Source organism: Nelusetta ayraudi, unplaced genomic scaffold, assembly GCF_046127955.1.
Source record: "Nelusetta ayraudi isolate G7.1 ecotype Tasmania unplaced genomic scaffold, CSIRO-AGI_Nayr_v1 ptg000002l, whole genome shotgun sequence".
Classification (NCBI taxonomy): Eukaryota; Metazoa; Chordata; class Actinopteri; order Tetraodontiformes; family Monacanthidae; genus Nelusetta; species Nelusetta ayraudi.
The window spans coordinates 8,081,953-8,102,082 of record NW_027466052.1 but is presented as its reverse complement, the minus strand read 5'-3'; the positions used below and the strand labels follow the sequence as shown (position 1 = coordinate 8,102,082).

The 20,130-nt window shown below is 44.4% G+C and overlaps 1 protein-coding gene and 1 long non-coding RNA gene across 2 annotated transcripts in view; both read left to right on the top strand.

Annotated features, from left to right (window-relative positions):
* Nucleotides 1–1,446: 1,446 nt before the first annotated feature.
* Nucleotides 1,447–20,130, top strand: part of apba2b (amyloid beta (A4) precursor protein-binding, family A, member 2b) — a 44,587-nt gene continuing 25,903 nt past the window's right edge. The window contains exons 1-2 of the mRNA XM_076021638.1: nucleotides 1,447–1,757; nucleotides 12,351–12,403. The gene's annotated coding sequence lies outside the window, so the exon portion shown is untranslated. The remainder of the gene's footprint in view (nucleotides 1,758–12,350; nucleotides 12,404–20,130) is intronic.
* On the top strand, nucleotides 14,039–14,519 carry LOC142887831 (uncharacterized). The gene is made up of 2 exons (XR_012926605.1): nucleotides 14,039–14,142; nucleotides 14,326–14,519. It is a non-coding gene; the product is annotated as an uncharacterized LOC142887831 (long non-coding RNA).

Here is a 20,130-nt window from a genome sequence, read left to right as displayed (position 1 = left end):
TCCCTGGCCAGACTTAAGTGCCTTTGGCGACTCTCGTTGATGCTTCGAACCTATTCTTTTATCCTCAGCCTTTATCCCAAACCGCTCAGTTTCACACTCCTTGGCTTTTGATGAGACGTGATCTTTCTCCTCCGCGTTGAACATGGACTCTGCGTTAAAAAGGTCGTTGAGATGACATTCGGGATAATGTAAACACGTTTCATCTTCCTCCAGGACGGCACTGAACTCGTCACATGCTTTGGGCTCATGGATTAAAAATCTAAAACCTGAACTGATGTTTTCTTCTTCACTATTCCGCCTGAATCTTTCAAACTCTGACACAAATGACGCCTCAGCCTCCTTCACAACACCCGTGGCCTCAGTTTCAGTTTCCCGTGTTTGGGTTTCTTGGTTGGAATAATCATACTTCCATTTTTTACGGAGGGTGGTTTTCGTCCCCTTGTCAAAGTCGTGTATAGAACTCTCAGACTCCTCAGCCGCAGCACTTGGGTCAGGGTCAAACCACCGAATCTCATTTTTATCTGAAAATGTGACTCTCCTGTCCTTTTTCCTTTCTCTTTGCTTCTGAGGACTATTCCCAAATTCTCCCAGGTCTTGTGCGAGACTCTGGGCCTCCTCCATTTCACTGGTTTCATTGAGGTTTTTGTCCTCAGAGTTCAGAGACCTCTTCCCCGAGTCTTTGCTTGCAGATGCCCCCGTTTTGTTTTCAAATCCCTCCAGGTCTTGTAAAAGGTTGTTGGCCTCCTCCACAAGACTGATGGGCTTCATCTCATCCTCTCCTCTGACATTGGTGTTCGAGCATTCAGGTCCGTCATTATCTTTTGTATCTCTTCTTCCCATGCTCTGCAGAGCTGTTACTATTTCAGACCTTTTCGCTCCATATCCATGTTTTCCAGTTGACTCCTTATGACCGCTCTTCATCTGTTTGTCATTGTTTTAAGCATTTCTGCATGTTGAATGTTGACAAAATACCTGGATCAGCACAAATATGAGCATAAATATGCTAAAGTAAGGTTTTTACTGCGGCTGATATCCATAGTATTGCGTGACTGCCACCCTCATTTAAAATATATACATATAGTATTATACCTATTAGCATTTGTGATCACTGTCGCATTCTGCAGGATCATATGGAGTGCATGGATCCACACGATAACCTCAAATACCCAAATAGATTATTTAAACGGGCTTCCCTTTCATCTTTTGTTTGTGTGTTGCTTATTGCTTTTATCTCTAGCCGCTCCATTCTCTTGGCCGCATTGGAGTCCAGAGAAGAATTCGAACGTCACACATAAGGGGAAGACATTCGTACGTATGATATCACGAACGAGCTCAGTTGAGGGGCGGGGCCTGCGGCTGATGTACCCCCCCTCACCTCCTCCACTTTATTCACTTTCTCCTGCATAACACCGGTGTGACGCGGGGAAACGTGCACCGCAACGACGCGCTCCCCGGCTCTCGTGCAAGGCGGTGGTGCGTTCACGGAGCAGACAACCGCAGTGGGCCCGTTTTTTTTTTTTTTTTCTTTTCTTAGCTTATGCTCGTTCCGGGGCGCTGCTGTTCTCCGTACGTTTGCTGTCGGTGAAACACACATACACACAAGCGCGCTCCCTCCATCCCTCCCATCCTCCCTCCCTTGCTCACTCTCACTCTCTCACCCACCCACACACACAAACACACACACAGCGAGTGATGTGCGTCCATCCCTCTCGTACCCGTAAACGGAGTTGACTCGGCCTGCGTATGACATTCTCCAGGTAAGATTCGCTTGTTCCTTACAGCCTGTAAACGGTCGGCGAAGGCGGGTGAGCTCGGCGAGGTTCGCGTTCTTCCCTCCCGCCGAGGCATCCGGAGGAGTCGCGGGTGGATGCTGCTCCGCTCCGCCTGCGGATGTGTCCACAGCATTAGCGTTAACATGGCGGTGAGCTCCAGTTCCAATGCAGGTGGTGCTGATGTTTGTGTGTGTGTGTGTGTGTGTGTGTGTGTGTGTGTGTGTGTGTGTGCGCGCGCGCGCGTGTGTTTGAAACAAACACCAGCCTCTTGGTGATGATGGCGAGGGCTCGGTCCGTCCCGAGGCTCGAGCTCCCGGTGTGAAGCTGCTCTCACCGCTTAACGCAGTTTCTGCGCTCCGTGATTCATCCATGCGCCAACGAGTCTACGCCTTAAACCCCCCCACCCCCCCCCAAAAAAACAACGGTTTTGTTTGTTTTTGTTTTTGCCTGTTACTTGTATGACTGATTCGCCTCGTGTGGCTGATGCCTGAATCTCCATTCCCGAGTTGCTCTCAGTGTTTTGTTTCATTCCCGTTTTTTGGTAAACAGCTCCCGGGACGTGCGCAAGACTTCATCATCATCATCATCATCATCATCATCATCATCATCATCATCCTCCTCTTTGGGTGCCACTTTGTAAGAAAACACCCATTTCACCTTGATGTCTTGGCTTCCTCTCCATCCTCACACGCCCTCCATCATTATCTGACTGGCGTAATCAGTTGAAATCCTCCAGCTCAGGTCGTCAGGCTCATCGCTGAAGGTTAAAAAAAAAAAAGAAGAAATAACAAACCACCTTCTTTTCCCCCACACCATCGGTTGGGGTTTGTGTGTGTGAGGACGGTATGTGCTACGCACTCTTCTGTGTCTCCTCGGGTGCCTGCTATGCTGTGCTGTGCTGCCTCCACTCTGTACCAGTCCGGCCACAGGGGAGGCCAGCCGCTGACAGCCACTCTGTTTATTGTTCACAGAGAACAGGCCACGAGCTCCAACAAGAGCGTGTGCTTGCCCTGGCCCAGCTGTGGAGAACGATAATTACGAGGCATCACCCTCTTCTCTGACATTTCTGGGCTATCTTATGCTGCATGTCTGCAGCCCTGCCACTTGTTCTGCACCGCGTGTCTGCTTCTTAGCTTTTTCCTCCCCGGAGTTGATTCTAATTTTTGCAGGTTCCGCTGCATATCAGTCGTCATCTGCATGGAGGTGGCATTCATGTGACGCAATTAAGTGGATTCAGAGTTCCAGTTTTCATATTTTGTTGTCAGTGATTTATTTAACCTTATGTGGCCATTTTGTCAATTACTGTTGCCTCACTGTGAAGGAACAGACAGTATTCAGCATTGTATCCCTAATCCGTTGGAATCGCAGGTTACTGACCCCAAAAAGACGCATTGCAGCCTCTGCACGCGGCTATAAAAAACATGAATAATCACTTTTATGTAGCCAAAAAAAGGAAAGGTAACACCTCTCATGGACAGAAAAGTTCTAACTTAAAAAAAAAAAAAAAAAAAAAAGTCACAAAAATCGCACTCTGTCTAGTTGTGCTTGTGAGTGTATGGTGGAATGTTGACGTATATCCTCCAAGATGTGCAAATCAGGGAGAGATGGCAGCACAGAGTGAATCAGAGGGGCGACAATGGCTGCAGTGCAGCTGAAAATGACCAGTGCTAACATAGAAGATGAGAGAGTGAAGAAGGGACCTGAGAGAGAATAAAATACTGCTTGAAGACCTCGGAAAATAGATGTGGCACACCGACTTGCTGCTTTGCTGAAAGCTGAGACGCCTCACTGAAACTTTGTGATGCGCTTGTCCTCAGGATGCTCGCAGCCCAAGCAAATTTGGGATTTATTTTTTTAAATACTGCAAATACACATATCACATTGTTCTGAAATGTTATTTTTGTCGAGATTACTTTGCTGAAGCAAGCTGAATGGTGCCACAGGGACATCTGCTCTCTGTTATGCAATATCATGTATAATATCTCCTTAAAAGCTTTGCTATCTAAGCCACCGATTTCACATAACAAACATTTGTATGTGTTACTCCGGTCACAGCATCTGTGTGGGTGGGGGGATGATAACATACTGTTATGGCCTTTGGCAAACACAAAAAGACTATGAGATCAGTAAAAACCGTAGAATGAGCAAAATGATGTGTGCTGATTTGGTCGCATAAGGCAGCAAGTGAAAAATGATGAATGACAAAGGTTTTATATTCAAATGTTTCAGACAAATTTGCTGCTGTAGAGAATATGAATCTGTTCAGCTCATAGCAAGCAAGCGTGCCTAACTCAAGTTTTTTTTATTTTTTTTATTTAAAAGTGATGAATTATTTTTTAATGGACATTTAAAAAAAATAAAAGGCGTCCCAAAGGTTACAAATAAACTTAGAATTTATATTGCTACATGTCTTTGTCTGTAATCACACACAGACAAGTAATTAACAATAAACACATTTTTTTCCACAGTTGATTTTATTTAAACTCGCATGGAAGTCATGCTCGTAGGCCCACATATCTTTGTGATATTCCATTTGAACTACTACATACCCAAGTGTGTCGGCCAATCATACTGCTGTGAATCACCAGCGTGATCATCATGGTCTCCGTCACACTGTCCAACAAGTCGTTCCATTCACCATCTGTGGAACATTTATCAGCAGATGACATCTTCACTACAGCCAGCTAGTGTCACCACTGTAGTCAACTTCACAGGCCAACGCTGAGCTTCAGCATGTTATAGAATTTATATATAAAAAAAACCTGATGTAAAATTATGTAAATATGTTCTAATTTAGAGATTTTGATGACCCAAATTTGGACCCATGTGTGGATGGAAAAAGCCCACGTTTCTCACGTTTCTGCTGTGTTCTATATATAAAGGATTGCTGGTATTGAAACTGTACTATGTAAAATGTAAGTGCCTTGCTGTTTAGTCAGCCATGAAAAGATAATTTTATATAAAACCATGACAGCTCTCTCACCCAGCTAGCTTCTGTGTTCAGCATTGAGTGGGGGGGGGGGACTAAAAACTGACAGACACAGATTCTTCATTATGTACTGATTAAAATTCTTTGTAATATCTCATGTAGCACTTTATAATGGATTTTGAAATAGCTCTGTGACCTACTTAACATCCATACTACAAGTACCTCAGTTCATTGTCTTCCAATGCGTTTGGCTGCTGCTCTGTTGGCACAGGTCGGGCTTTAAGCTTTTGGTTTTCAATAGTTTCCTTGATTGGAGGTTGACTGCACCTTTTCCAATCCAACACTTCCCCCAATGCTTATTTCAAATTTAACACAACGGCCTAATCTCAACTTCAACACCAAGGAGTGGCAGCGCTAACAAACTCACCAACCCTTCTTAAAAGAATATGAAATATCTATATTAATGTCTAGATCTTTGTTAATATAATTGTATTTTTGTATTTCCGTGGATTAGTATGGATGGATCTTATGTTATCGCTCCACACTCACTTTATGACATAGACCTGAGTTTACATGATTTTAGTTAAAAACTGAACTGATGCTTCAAGAGCAAAACAAAACAAAACCTGGATATCACCTACTGCGTGGTATTCTAAAGTGGGGCAAAGGATGTAGTATTGGATGATAGGCTCTATATATTTTACAGTATGCCTCGGAAGTTATATACTGTCAGGATTCTGTTGGTGAAGTCTTTCTCTGTACCAGCAACAGAATTATGTGAAAAAGTGTCAGATGATATATTCAAAAGCCCTGAGTTGTACTGCATGACAGAATGCCTAAACCTGTGTCTGTCTGTCTGTTTGCAGACCCTTGTTGAACCAATTTGACCATCCTCCCTGCTGTGTTCAAAGTTGTTAAAAAAAATCCTCTTCCTGTGCGCTGCCATTAATATCACATCTCGGGCTAAACTTTTGTTTACTGACCAGCTCATTAACGTGGCTTTCTGCAGGGAGGAACAGCAGGACATTAGCATTTAGATGTGTCTCACCTGCTGCTCCCAGTCTTGGGCTGTAGAGACGGAAGCCACAACTGTAAATGTCTTTTTCTCAGCTCTGCGACGTTGGTGCTATTTGGGGAAAAGGAAACAAAACAGCGAATGAAAGTCACAGGCAAATTTGTCCCTGTGTAAACTACAGAGAGCTGTTGCGAAGGGACATTAGATCCCAACACAACCATGGTGCAATTTCTTTCCAGCCAAGTAAGTTTGCAGGTTGGGACAGCACACTATTGTTAATCACTCATTTGATTCAAATTGGGGCATACCAAATGGTTGTCTTGACTGCATATGACTCTTAAACTGCTGGTGAAGGTGTGGCCTAGGAAGTATGCTTAACTGGTTGGCTGGATCTGATTGGTGCACTATACAAATCAGGAAGTCATTCCTTGTTTTCCAAGGCTAACACATACGAAAAATACCACACTGGTGCCATCAAACTGGTTCACTCCCACACGCCGAGGCAAAAGCAGGCTGAGTGATGCCTGGCAGAGTGGGAGGCTGAGGAGCGATAGAAATCAGTGCTGTCTGTTTGCCTGTCTAGTTAAAAAGCTGCCAATCTATGTGGCTTTCAATCGGGAATTGCTTTGCAACTAAAGCAGAAAAAAGAAACGCCACCACCTGCGCTGACTGGTCATTTAACTGCAGACTCTAACGTGTCGACGTTTTCAGTTGGCGGTGGAGATGGGGTGTTTCCACTCTGCCTGCTGTCTGTCAGTGTTCCTGGAGCCTGCGGCACTCTGTACTTGACCAGTCGACGAAATACAGCCTTCAAGGTTGTTTTTTTCTAACATATTTTCTGGTATCAGATCAGGAAGAAAAGCACATCTCCATCTAGGCAATAAGCTCAGCGTCAGTCAGTTTGTTAGCTCCTAAATTCTGAAATTGAAGCCGTCTGGGCTGACCTCTCCATCTCCTGAGCGTTGAGGCGCGCTGAGGAATACCAATGAGACAATAATAGAGGTGGGTTTGGAGTGAACGCATCATGAATCTGGAAATAACAGCACGAGTGCCTGTGCCAGTGTTCCCTGGTCTACTCTGTCCTGCCTTGGCGTGCTGCACAATGTTCTCTGCTGCATCTCTGTTGCGATTCTCTCCCCTGGTAGTGTGCTGAGGCCTCCCGCATGTGTATGTAGATGTTTTTTAAAATGCAACTTTTTATGATGAGGTTTGGTCTTTTGTGTCCACATCCAAACTGATTTTTACTTTGGATGTTGACTTTATTTCCGGTAGAAATAGTAAATAAATTGCACATTTAAAATTAAAAATAAAATTTTTACCCTCTGCTTATGTTCCAGTTGTCTTTCAACCTCATAGCCAGTCCACACACAAGATTTCCCAATCATTTTTGCAGCAGTGTGTCATTTCAGCTCACACTTCTGACACCTGGAGCTTGTCGCGCCAGTGCCTGCTTGGCCTGTGCTCGATATTTTGTCGCCTGACAGCCTCCATGTACCATTCCATGAGGGATAGAGGGATTTCTTTTTTTTAAATAAAGCTTTATAAATGGTGACAGAAGTCTCGCTGTAAGACGGTTGTCGGTTCTATTCCCAACTGAGGCCTTTCTCTATGGAGCTTTCATGTTCTCCATGTGTGACTGCGTTGAGGCTCTCCAGGTTCCTCCCAAACATATGCACCCTAGGCTAATTCCAACTTTCAAGGGATTTTTAGCGTGACTTATCCAGAGTGTAACACAGTCGTCACCTTAAGACAGCAAGGATAGGCTACAGCAGCCCAGTGAACCCAATTGCAGGTTAAGCAGTGATAGAAAATGGACGGATGGATGATTTTTTTCTTTAATTTGTATATATCCATGATCTACAAAACTTGGGATTAAAAGTGCTCTGTCTCTGCTGCCTGTGGCTTGTTTATTTGTGTAGTGCTCTTGGACGCTCCTCCACTCACCCTCTGCTCCCCTTTTTCTGTGCCCGAGGTTCAGCAATGACAGCTTAGTTGTTGCTCCAGGGACAGAGGGTCATGACAGCGAGAGGGTGAGCAGCACCCTTGCAAAATGTTGACGCCGTGTAATACGGCGGGGGAAAGCTCATGCAAGCTTTCAAGGGGGAACAGGGCACGGTGCAAGGCTTCTGCTTGTCACAGCGGTGGAGGGAGGGAAGACGGACATTAATGAGAAAATAGTTGCTGCTGACACCCGACCCCCGATGAGCTGAGATGAGCAGTAATGATCCGTCTTGCAGCCCAGCTGGAAGAAACCTACTAAGAGCTAAAACAGAAAAACGAAGCCTTTTGAAGAAAGTCCACAGATTTGGTGCGCAACATGTATCACACGAGCTGTTGGTCTGCCACAGAGTGAGAAAGTCATGGTGATCTTGTTAATCAAATTCAGTTTTTGGTGTTTACGTATGTATGTATAAAATGTATTTGCATTCTGGATTCTGATCAGTATATCTCGTTTGTGCTTTTTCTAGCAAATACTGCATCCATCTTCCAATGTCTGAATGAATGAGACCATTGTTACTCATCGCAGGTTCTATATAAGGTCCAGTGTGTAATATTTGGTCTGATGTATGATTTTTATATTGGTGAAAGCTTACTATACTGCCCCTAAATTTATTAATAAAAGTGTGTCCTCACGGTTCAAAAAAAGTAATTTAGTAAGAATATACATACAGCGATGGTATTGCTCCTAGTTAGCTGCCATATTGCACCCCACATTTGTAAAGAATCCTGGTGTGGACAATCCAGCTTGCCTGACTAAACGTTTCATATAAACCAAAGAAGAAGAAGGTGGACAAGGCATCCAGGTTTGTGCTCGCAGGCTACTGTAGTTCACTGGCAAACTCAGGCGAGGAAGGGTGAGAAGGTGAGCGCTGCAATCTAACCACTTGATGTCACTTTTTCTTCTCAAAATCTCCAAATTTTACAAAAACCTTTAATGTAAGCATTGTGTTACAGTGTGAGAACAGAGTGACAGAAGATGTCAAGCATGTGCTCACTAGTTGCCTTCATGCAATTTAAACAGTTAAACAGTCTAGTTTAATGTTTGTTTTGCCGAAAATTTACCTGGCTGAGGTCGAGCCTGTGTGGGTGGCCGGCAGTTGTCAGTGTGCGCGTTATAAATACTACAGCATCCTTTGTTTTTCACAGTTATGCAGGAAGGACAAGCAAACAAGGATCAGGTTAGTTACTTCCATCCTTTCATCAATCCATTTTTTCTCACTCTTTCTCCTGCACTCAGGGTAGCAGAGCGGCAGGAGTCAATCCCAACCAACCTGTGCATTTGAAAAAACTTCGACGCTCAGGATTTTGTAAATGGAGTCAATGAGAACTGAATGATGATTTAAAAGTTATGCAAATGTGCAATTTATAATCTTACACATTTTAAATAAAAAAAAATCTGGTTCTCACTGGACAACTGTTGCTACTTGAGGCCCTCTACTCATATGGTGAAAAGAATCTTTATGGCCTCTGTTTTTGGAGAGCTTGACCGTGACTGTTTCTGGTCTCTGATTGAAAGTCTGCTGCAAACAGACATACATGCAAACAGACAAAAAGTCCACAATCATTTGCAAGCGGATCCATTTATCTCAGATGAGGAAACGTTTCTGTGTTTTTGCATTGCACCAAAATTGTTAACTGCAGGTTGGCAAAAACATGAAGTGAGACCAAACTGCAAAACAAATGGGAAGAAAAAATTATTGTGCAGAAGATTAGATGTGCAAATCATCCAGTTGACCCTAAAGAGACGGCTAAATTTGTATGTAAGATGGTGACCAGAAGAGACACATCTCGCGAGAGCTGCAGTTCTTTGCTGCTGTTAGAAATTTGTGTTTGTGTATCAGCAGCGCAATCTGAGGACACTGGAATGAATTCACATTTTCACTTCCCATCAGTCCTAATCATCGAGGTCTAATTGCTGGCGCTGGAGGGGAAGCGCTGGACGGATAATTAGTTCTTGTCAGACAACATCAAGGGCAAATGGTTTTTATTGGCAACGGGGAATGCGGCAATCTGCTCGCGCGGATTAAAGCCAGATCTGTGTCATAATTTTAGCAAACTGCTGTTTTGGAGCGTGACAGCTCGAGCTCCAAATGCGTGGTATTTATAACCTGCTGGTACCGGCGTCGTGGTGATGGTGGTGGAGGGTGTGTTTATGTACATTGCCTCAAGTCGCCACGCTGCTAATGTACCTACTCTCGTTTTGACCTTGGCTGATATTAACGAGCGCCCCCGACAAATGGATGACATTAAGTGGAACGAGCTCGTAATCATCGTTTGTTACAACAACCTGGTCTCTGCGGGGATTCGACGACTCTCAGGCCTCTGTGCACATGTGTTTTGAAAGCCTGGCCAAGAAGTTGATTTGTAACCATGTTTATTTTCCATTCCCTTAAAAAATGTCAGTGCTCAATACTGCTGAGGTGTTTTAATGCGTGCTCGGTTCATTGGACACTGCCTTTTAGGGTACTGAGTGACACTGCATCCTACACTTGGGCAGCTGACTCCTGTTTTGTTTTTTTTGTTTTTTTCTTCCACACGTTGCATTGTCATTGTCAGCGTTTCATCACTAAAAACTTTCAAATTAAGAACTTCTATCCACCCATTGCGATACTGTGTGACTTGCATCTGCATCAGCTCTTCATAGTCTGCATAACATTGTTCCTCTTTTCTTTCTTTTGGCTCTGCTCGTACAGCCATTGGAGGCAGCATCTTCTACCATAACCCCTATGTTACGTGATGGCTGTACTGATTCACACGCTGGTGTGGCCCAGAGTAAAAAGCCATGTAGTAAAACCATCAAAAGCGGTAAAATGAAATCACAGGTTTCACTCGACAAGCACAACGCAAGGTCGGACTGTTCTGCTGCAGGTTACTATCCATGCAAACACCAGCTCTTATGGACCTGCAGAGTCCAGGAGTTGCCTATGACATTTGGTACAATTGGAGTTCAAGTTAAGTTGAATGCACTGATGCAGTTAGCATCACTACAGGACATTATATTACGGTGTCAGGATGTGGAGGCGGTTCTGGACTATGTCAGACAAAACAGCATGTAGAGTCTGTAGAAATTTCTTATAAAAATTAATAATTTAATAATTTAAGTAATTTTGTTTTTTTCATGGTGTGGTGGAGACACACTAGGCCATACCCATGTGCTTATGGCTAGATGTCACATCATGGACAAACTAAAATCTAAACTCCATAGTACTGCATTTAGCTAGGAATAGCCACTGTCGTTGTTGCAGCAACGTCTGATGCTGAATCGAAAGAGATTGCGACAGAGAGGTCTTAGTAACAATAGCCTACTTTCTTCATTGTAGAATGAGTTGTGTCCCTGTCACAACTGCCAGGCAGTGCCATCAGCCTCAAACATCGCACAGACGCAGCGCAACACACACCTGTGTGGCCAACAACGCACGCCGCAGGGGCTACGTGCAAGTCGGAGGCGAGGAGCACTGGCGAAAGAAAGACGAAGGGAAGGAAACAGTGTTGCTATGGGATCGCGGTGCCATGTTGGCTGTTATGAACAGAGGTGGGAAGGCGAAGGCCGCTCTCTGTACGGCCTTTGTTTATTCCTCTGGCAAAAACGTGACACACTAAAGTTGCTCGACTGTGCGATGGTAAATACTTGGCGGTGAAAACATGGAAAGATTCTGTGAGCAGCAGGTGCAAACAAACTTGCAGTGCAACACCCAAAGATTGGCCAACTTCTAAAAACGCTGACGTGCGCAAAAAGCAAATGTTTGATATTTGGTTTCACAGAGACAAGCTAAGCCGATTATTATAATGGCCAGCGAGAGACTTGTTTTCCTTCTAGCAGACTATCGGACGCAGAGGCTGATAAATTTCTGGCTTGTCAGTAATTCTGGTGGCAGACTCGGGCTTTTGCTGAGTTGAAGCAGAAGCAGATTCCCCAACAGCAAATTGCCTTTTATTTGATCTCACTGTTATGACAAACACAGTCTAAAAACGCCCTCCTGATCGTAACAGCTATCAACAGGACAACCTCCGACTTTCTCTGTAAGATGGACAAGCTACACCACCTCTTCCATAGAAACCAATAATAATGGAAATGGAGGCGTAGAGAGTGACTTTCAACCTACTGCTCTCAATGACTAACGGGACATGAAGGTAGTGTAATTGGTTGATTTTATTTTTTATTTTTGTTTTTGTTTTTAGCACATTAACCAAAGAAAATCCAAAATTCGCTCACACACACGCACCTACGAACAATTTCGGTTTAGAGTTTCCAATTCACCTCACATGCATGTTTTGTTTTTGGACTGTGGGAGGAAGCCGGGGAGCCTGGAGAGAACCCACGCAGGCACAGGGAGAGCATGCAAACTCCAAACAGCAAGGCCCCCGGCCTGGAATCGAACCCACAAGCAGCAGCAAGTTCCACACATCAATTCAAGAGTGAAATGAAATCTGCTCGAATTTTGTTTTTTTTCTCACCAAAACCAACCGAACAGCCCTGATCCTGCTCATCGCCGACGCTCTCGTCCCTTTTGGCTCACCCAAAGCAGGGAAACGACATCAGAGTGCCTCCATGAATTGTGTGTCTCTCGTGTGTTGTCAGGTTAATGCTCTGCTCACTCTCTCTCTTTCTCTCTCTCTCACTTTTGTGTTTTAGGTCATCGCCTGCAGCCAAAACAGTGGAAGTGCTCGACCTACCTGCAGTCATCAGTAAGTTAGCGCTTCCACGCCTTGGCAGGGTATGACAGTAATGGTGCACACAGTGTGGCTACAGTTTGTGGACTGCACCTCTGTGGTGTTGTGTTTTTTTTTTTACTCTGCCGGTCAAATATACAAGTCATCAATGTTGAAAAATCTTAGAGTGACTTTGAGGCAAGTCGTGAAATGCAGTTTTTTGGAAACACAGGTTGTGTCAATCAACCATAACAATCAACTAATCGAAGACAGAAAGAATTTTCTGATTATATCAATTGAAAACAAACTAATGGGAGACACCTTCCCCCTTTTTTACTGGTGTTTCCAGAGGTGGGAAGTAATGAAGTACAACTTAAGTAGATTTTTCTGGTATTTGTACTTTACTTGAATATTTTTTTTTCTGACAACTTTTCATTTTTCTTCCTTCATTTGTGTACCCCTTTGTACACAACTGTCTGTACATTCTAGTTAAATTGGCGGGGGGGGGTATGAAAAATAATTTTCTTCCTCCAAGGTGGGGCGTGACAGAGAAAGTTTGAGAACCACTGCCCTAATGCCATGCAAGTCTATGGGGTCAAAAGTCAACTTTGTCCTAGAGACATGGGACCACTTGCAGGTTCATCAGGATCCCTCAAGACACAGTCACGTCAAATTTGGGGCTTCTAGCCCATGAGGAACCCCCGAAACCCTAACCCTAATTCCAGCAGTAACCCTAACCCTAACCCTAATTCCAGCCTTATCGCTAACCCTAATGCCATGCAAGTCTATGGGGTCAAAAGTCAACTTTGTCCTAGAGACATGGGACCACTTGCAGGTTCATCAGGATCCCTCAAGACACAGTCACATCAAATTTGGGGCTTCTAGCCCATGAGGAACCCCCGAAACCCTAACCCTAATTCCAGCAGTAACCCTAACCCTAACCCTAATTCCAGCCTTATCGGTAACCCTAATGCCATGCAAGTCTATTGGGTCTAGGGCTGCAACGATTCTTCGAGTAACTCGAGTACATCGATTACAAAAAATAATCGAGGATTTTTTATCTGCCTCGAAGCGTCGTTTGATTAAAATTCAAGCGCACGTTTCGCACGGACTCTTTAGTGTGTAGTTGACGGGAACAAGTGAAATTTCCTATGAAGCCAGGACTGCGGTCAAGCCATCCACCAGTTTGACGGCAACAGTCAAGCCAGCAGATATGGGATTTCTGCTTGTTCTGTGTTCTGAGCACAATGACAGAGAGAGAAGTGTATATTTTACAGCATTCATCCTGTAAGTCTGAAACTGTTCATGGAAGGTAATAATGTTTTTTCAGAAAATAATTTCAGAACTTGGAATAAACGTTGTTGGTAAAAATTTAAAAACATTTAAACCTGCAAGCAGGGTTAGCGGGACTGAGCCCACCCCATGGACTTGCAGCTGACAAACTGACGGCACTTTCAGAAAAGATGTATTAACCAGTATATAAGTCTAAGTAAAAGAAGATTTCAATAATAGGAATACTGAACAATTGCGTATTGGCAGTATAGTGTATTTAAAAGTGTAAAGGACAAACTGAAACCGTGATTAGCACGCCGACCCCCGATGGCCCCGACCTCTCATAAGCCTGTGTGTGCAAATGATGCAGATTTTTCACCTCCAGTTTTTTTGGGGGGGGGATGAGGCTGTCAAATGTAAATTTTAGGCCTTGATAAGACAAACACGTGGGTGTTTGAATGAGCTCTGCTTTTGCAACCTTGGAAACAAACGCTACGAACTCGGTCATTTCTGCGTCTACATGAAATGGGTTGGATAGTAAAGACTTAAAGTGGGGGAACAGAATGTCCAAATTGTGGCACATGAATACCCTGTCTACAGGCAGAACATGAGCAAAGCAGCATTTTGACATTAGGAAAGCCCGATTCAACATGTACACAAAGATTCACATTAATCTATGTCCTTAGTTGCAGTAAGGAGAATTGTGAATGCCTTACCTCACGGCATTTGGAAAAAGGAGTGAGCAGAGGGCTGGGCTGCAGTTATACGTCTTTTGTTATGGGGCGTTGTCCAATCACAAGCCAACATTTATGACTGTCATGTTTGAATAACCAATAGTATGTCCTACATTGCTGCTTTAATCATGTTCTGCCTGCCAGTTACAGAACGTTATGCAGTCAGTGTTCTGCATTGTGGATCTTTCATGCTCAAAGCCGATCCAACGTTCTAACTATATCCATAAATATGAAGAATTACCACAATGATTTAGAGGCTGGTAAACATTGTTTATTGTCTTCTACTGTTTTCAGTGCATAAAATTGTAAAATTGGAGACATCAGAAAACAAAGTGCAAAATTGCCTGTGATATATTCAGTTCAAAAACGAACAGTACATTTTTGGGCGATATTAAACAACTTAAAATATGTCACTTCTTGTTTGTCGTATCAAATAAATTAGAGCGTACGCGACGTAGAGCTTGATGAGTCGAACGCTTGGTTGTTTGTTGCACGTCGACGCGACAAGCTGGTCTAATCGCCGGGGCTCAGTCCCGAATAAATAAATGAATAAATCTATATAAAAATACCTAAGAACATTTCTAAAGTTGTGAGGCTCGGGTCATAATTTATTAACGACCAGCTAAAATATTCATCCACTGTGAGCCACCATATTTCAAGAGACAGAAATGAATTGGCCCTGGATGATTCCAGCACTCAGCAGTGAACCACAGCCGCCACCGTCACTTTAATGTGATCAGTCGTCATCCATAGACTCCATCCATCCACGCCGCTCGTCTGCCTGTTTAGTGCGAGTCCACAAACCCGGAGTCGTCCTCAGTGGTCACACTGCAGGATCGGTTCAGAAATCTAATAAACAGGAAATCTATTCATCTGCTCGTCACGGATACAGGAAATCTATGGCTGGTTGGATCCAAACAGAGTTCTTGCTGTGGGAACGGCTGTTATGAATTCGAGTCAGGCACCGCTGTGTGTGTGCATGCGTGTGTGTGTGCGCGCTCAGGTTGCCAGCTGCTTTGCTTCAATTATTCTGAATTAGTCTTTTGAAGATAAAGAGGACAAAGAATCCGCCAGTCTTGTAATTCATTAGAGATTGTCAGAAGCCAAAGCGCAGCCCTCAGTGTGTGCACGGCTCTGCGGTGGTACGCTGCGAATTTGCTCATAATTCGCTCATAAGTCGTGCTGGAATTGGATTCAGCGATATGGAGTCTGGAACGTCTTCCCATCGTATACACAGCTTAACACGCAGAACTTCAACTGTCTCTTTTTCTAGAGCCGATTATGCAAAAACAAGCCTTTTTTTCTTCATACAATTTTTTTTATTCCTGCCTGCGCACTAGTGGCGTATGTTAGCTTGTTAAGAAAATACCAATGCTGTATTTTACTCATTCAGCCAAGGCAACCAGGGCTGTTTCATATCCTGACTGAATAAAAAATACTATGATTAATTCATTTAATGGACGAAGCAAACTGTTGAAGTTCAAGTTTGGTCCTGTTGTGCTACTGTTGAGGAATATTTGGTACACCGGCGTGTATTGTGAAAGCCAAACACTGCTGGTGGAGCAATATCACGAGTGTGAGCTGGTATCTTCAATTAGGGCGCTAACTAAAACCAGCTGCTCCTGAGATTACGTGAACACTCAATGAAATCCAAACAACCCCTGAGCTTTTAGACTCTTCCCTCCACCAAGCCTTCAAACTGTTGGTCACGTTATTTATTTATTTATTTATTTATTTATCTTTAGCCCGCTCTAGCTAAGTGGAGTGGGGTGTCCGTGTTTTGGCTTGGGTGCGGAGAATCGGACCAGATACGGAGCAATGATGTGATGTAACGGGATTCAAACGAGAGCTGCGGTAATCCAGATTTATTTCCTCACTGGGATCAGGCCTCCGGCTGCATCACCAGGGGCAGGGGGGACACGCAGCATACCGCAGTGCTGAGCCAACTCAGGCAATGTACCTCCAGGCTGCCACGATGCACAGTGACTCCTTTGGCATCACATCTGACTGCTAGTGGAAGGAAGAAACAGCAGCGTCGTAAAAACCACCGAGACACGAGAGCAAAGATGAACATCAGAAAGTTGATCGGTCGCTGCAACGCACTCACTTGTTCTGTGAGGCTGTGAGGGGTTTGTTGCCATTAGCATTAAGACAAACTATATATCAAATATTGATAGATTTTTTTTTCAATGTTTCAATTGTCCTCATTTATTTTTGCCAAATTATTTTAGCACATACACAGCACATTCTAAATGGAAACTGGTAAATTCTGGTGGTTCTTGTAATTGGAACATTGGTCAGTATGAGTTAAATTGAAAGAATGTGAGCAACTCAATCTCTACATTGTCATTTTCTCAAGACTTATTTTCACATCATTTCTCTACTTAGCTTCTTGAACGCTAAGATTTGCTGGATCAGTTTTCTTTTAAAGACATAAATGACATGGGAAAATAGTATCCTCATGATTTTAGTTATCTATCCGTCAATCAATCAACCCGTCAATCATGCAGACATGACTGATTGAAGAATTGAGGGGCAAAATTGGCAAAAACGCTTTACAAATCATTGCCTGTCAATTATTATTGACAGGCAATGAATTGCCTATTATTGACAGGCCTTCGAAAAATAAGAGTTTTCCGACGCCGTGAGTTCACTCAGTCAAGGAGGATCGACTTTTCCTCTTCGACTACCTGTTTCCTTGACAGCGACGGTTCGCGCCGAGGAAAACAAATCAGTGGCGTCCACCAACCTTTTTTTTTTTTGCTTTTTGATTTTCCCATTCGTGCCGGTGGAACACAATCTTCTCTGCCACCTCTCTGGGCTTCCATCACGCTGCGCTGCACAGCGCGAGTGCCACTCGTGGTCTTCAAGTCTAGATTCTTTGGAACCTTAAAATAGCTTGGAATCATACATTATTTCATAGCAGGCCCTCCTCCTTTGTCAAAGCTCCTCTTGCCACAGCGATTGTTGTCTGCTCGTCTTCCAACCCCCCCGGCCTCATTAGCATCACTTTACTGTGACTGTGTGGAGGGACTCGCTGGTGGCTTTTCCTCTCTCTCAAAACTTAACGCACTTTGAAATCCGTGCAACAGATACTAATAGGTATTGTTTTAAAGTTTGGCTGCGCAGAGGAGATACACGCTCACGCGCATGCAAGTGTGTGTGTGTGCGCGTGTGTGTGTTTGTGTGTGTGTGTGTGTGCGTGCGTGCGTGCGTCTCCCCCTCGGGTGCACTAAAGTATGGCTGGATGACGAGAGGTGCGACGCCCTCCCTGTGATCAGCCGCCGCTTCCATCACTATCGATGCGACACGTGCCACACGCACTCGGGCAAACGAACGCGAACGCACGAATGCACACGCGCACGCACCCACGGGCATTCGCACGGAACACAACTGGAGCCTCCGTGTCAACTAGCAGCGCTCGCAGCCACAGGCTTTTGATTACACGCTCACACGCGCAAACACACACATTTGTCGCCGGTGCATCGGACTGCGCCGATAACGTTATGCAGGCGCGTCTCGCTGTGACCGTCCGCCCCCCCGTCTCCTTGTTGTTGGCTGTCAGATGTGCCGCCGCTCCTCTGTGTTGCTCCCGCCGATGCTGCGGGCCGTCGATTCATCTGCGCTCCGTCGTCTGACCAGCGGCGATACCGGAACCAAACAAACACTCAATGAAGGCACGCACACTCGGGCCGTCCCGGGATGTGCCTGGGCCATGGATGTATTATAAGAACTGGATATGGCAACTGCGATTATTATTATTTTTTGTTATGCTGCAGTGGCCACTTGAGGTACTGCATACTGGGAGGGGCGATTGGCTGGTACGGCATTACGATCGCATCACTGCAATGCAGAGATGCAAGAAGCATTTTTTTTTTTATCCTTTTCTGTTCACTTGCATGTCTTTGAAGGTAAAGTGTGTAACATTCTGGCATCTAGCTGTCAGATTTTAGATTGCAGTGCTCACTCGCTCACCCTCCCTCTCCCAGGCTTGCCAGTGAGCTACGGTGACCTGCACACACAAACCTGGATACCTCGTTCACCTTCTTCTTCGTTGGTTTATTTGAGGACGCTAGTTTTCATGATTGCTCTATGTATATTCTTTTATATGTAGATATTTTATATTAATTATTTATTAACAGACTCAAGGTCCAGTTCACAATATATAAAATATATTTTAAAAAAACAATTGTTCTATTTTATTGTACTGTGAGTATTCACTTTTATTAACATATTTATGGGCAGTTTAATAAGCTTTTACCAATAAACAAATCCAGCAGGCCATGCGTGCGGCCTGCACGTGGGATTTCTGCACGATGCAGATGATGCAGAAACAGGCTGTCGCAGGGCCCAGCAGACCTAAAGTCATTTTATTTCTGTCGACAAATGGCATCACGAGGCTGAGCTGCTGCAGCACAGAACCTCTGCTCGGTGCCATCACTGATCCCAACGTGCTCGCTCGCTGCTCTCAGCGTAAGGAGCCTCTCCTCAGGACACGTCGGACTCTGCCGTGTTTGCCCGGTATCTCCTCGGCTGTGATGGGAGCAGACGGAGGTTAAGAGGCTGAAGCCGGCTAAGATGTGGCGGCCCACTGATTAAAAGCTGACAAAGGGACGGGAGGCCCGGAGAGATGAGCTGCTTCTGGAGAGAAGCGGGACTGTGAAAAGACCATTGTGTCAAGACGGGGATCAGTATCTGCCCTTCATCTTCCTGACGCGATGTGAGGGGAAAAAAAGGGAATGACGCGCTAGCACGGCGGAGCGCTAGCATGATCCATTCAGCTCCTCGGCTATTTTACCATCCTCAGATCAGGCAGAATTCATGATGATCTCACAGTCCTGAAGGGCCCATATTCAGGCAAATATCTCCCTGAAAATAGTTTGATTAAAGTGAAATGAGTCCTGAGGAAGGATCCTGTGGAGAATTATTGAGTCATTTAATATGCTCTCGGTGTTCCCAACGTTTCAAGAGGCCGGAGTTGAAGGCAACTGACTTCTTTCAGGTTCCAGGAGACCTTTCAACTCTTTGAAGTGGTCGACGTGTAAATTGCCTTGAACTCGAGAGTCTCAAGTTTTCCGTGATGCGTTGCAACCCACACCGATACACACCGCCAATTTATCTGTTACAGCTGCTTGTGAAAGATGCTACACATGTTGAATTCAATACTCACGTAAAAATACGACAAATGGAACATGAGCACGTAATGACACCAATTTAATGATGACATGGAAACATCTTTATGTACACAAATCTCTCTTGGCATTTTAGAAGAACAAGAAGTTTTTCTTCTTCTTTCTTTCATCTAATATTTTTGTACTACTCTCCCTTGTGCTCAGTACTTAGAAAGCAGGAGTATTTGTATTTTAAGCCAACCCCCCTCCCCCACCCCAACAACTTTTTTTTGATGATTTCAGTTTTATTTCATCAGCCAGTCAAGTAAACAGAAACGGCTTTTAATTAACTGCATTTTAATAATCTTCATTATCGCCATCCTTTTTTGTCTGTTGTGGGATTAATGCCCACTTATTTGGTTGTCACACAGCAGCCTGGCGAGCAGAGTGACTGTCAGAGGATTTCTCATTAAATCCAAAACAAACTGCATTGTCCGCTGCTGTGTGCGCGCGTGTGTGTGGGTGTCTGTGTGTGTGAGAGAGAGAGAGGGGGGGGGCGGGGGGGGGGAGACAGCCCAGCATTAGTGGCCAATGCAATGTCACGGCCGTTCACAGTTTTGTTTTTTTTCTTCTCCTGCCAAGTTGA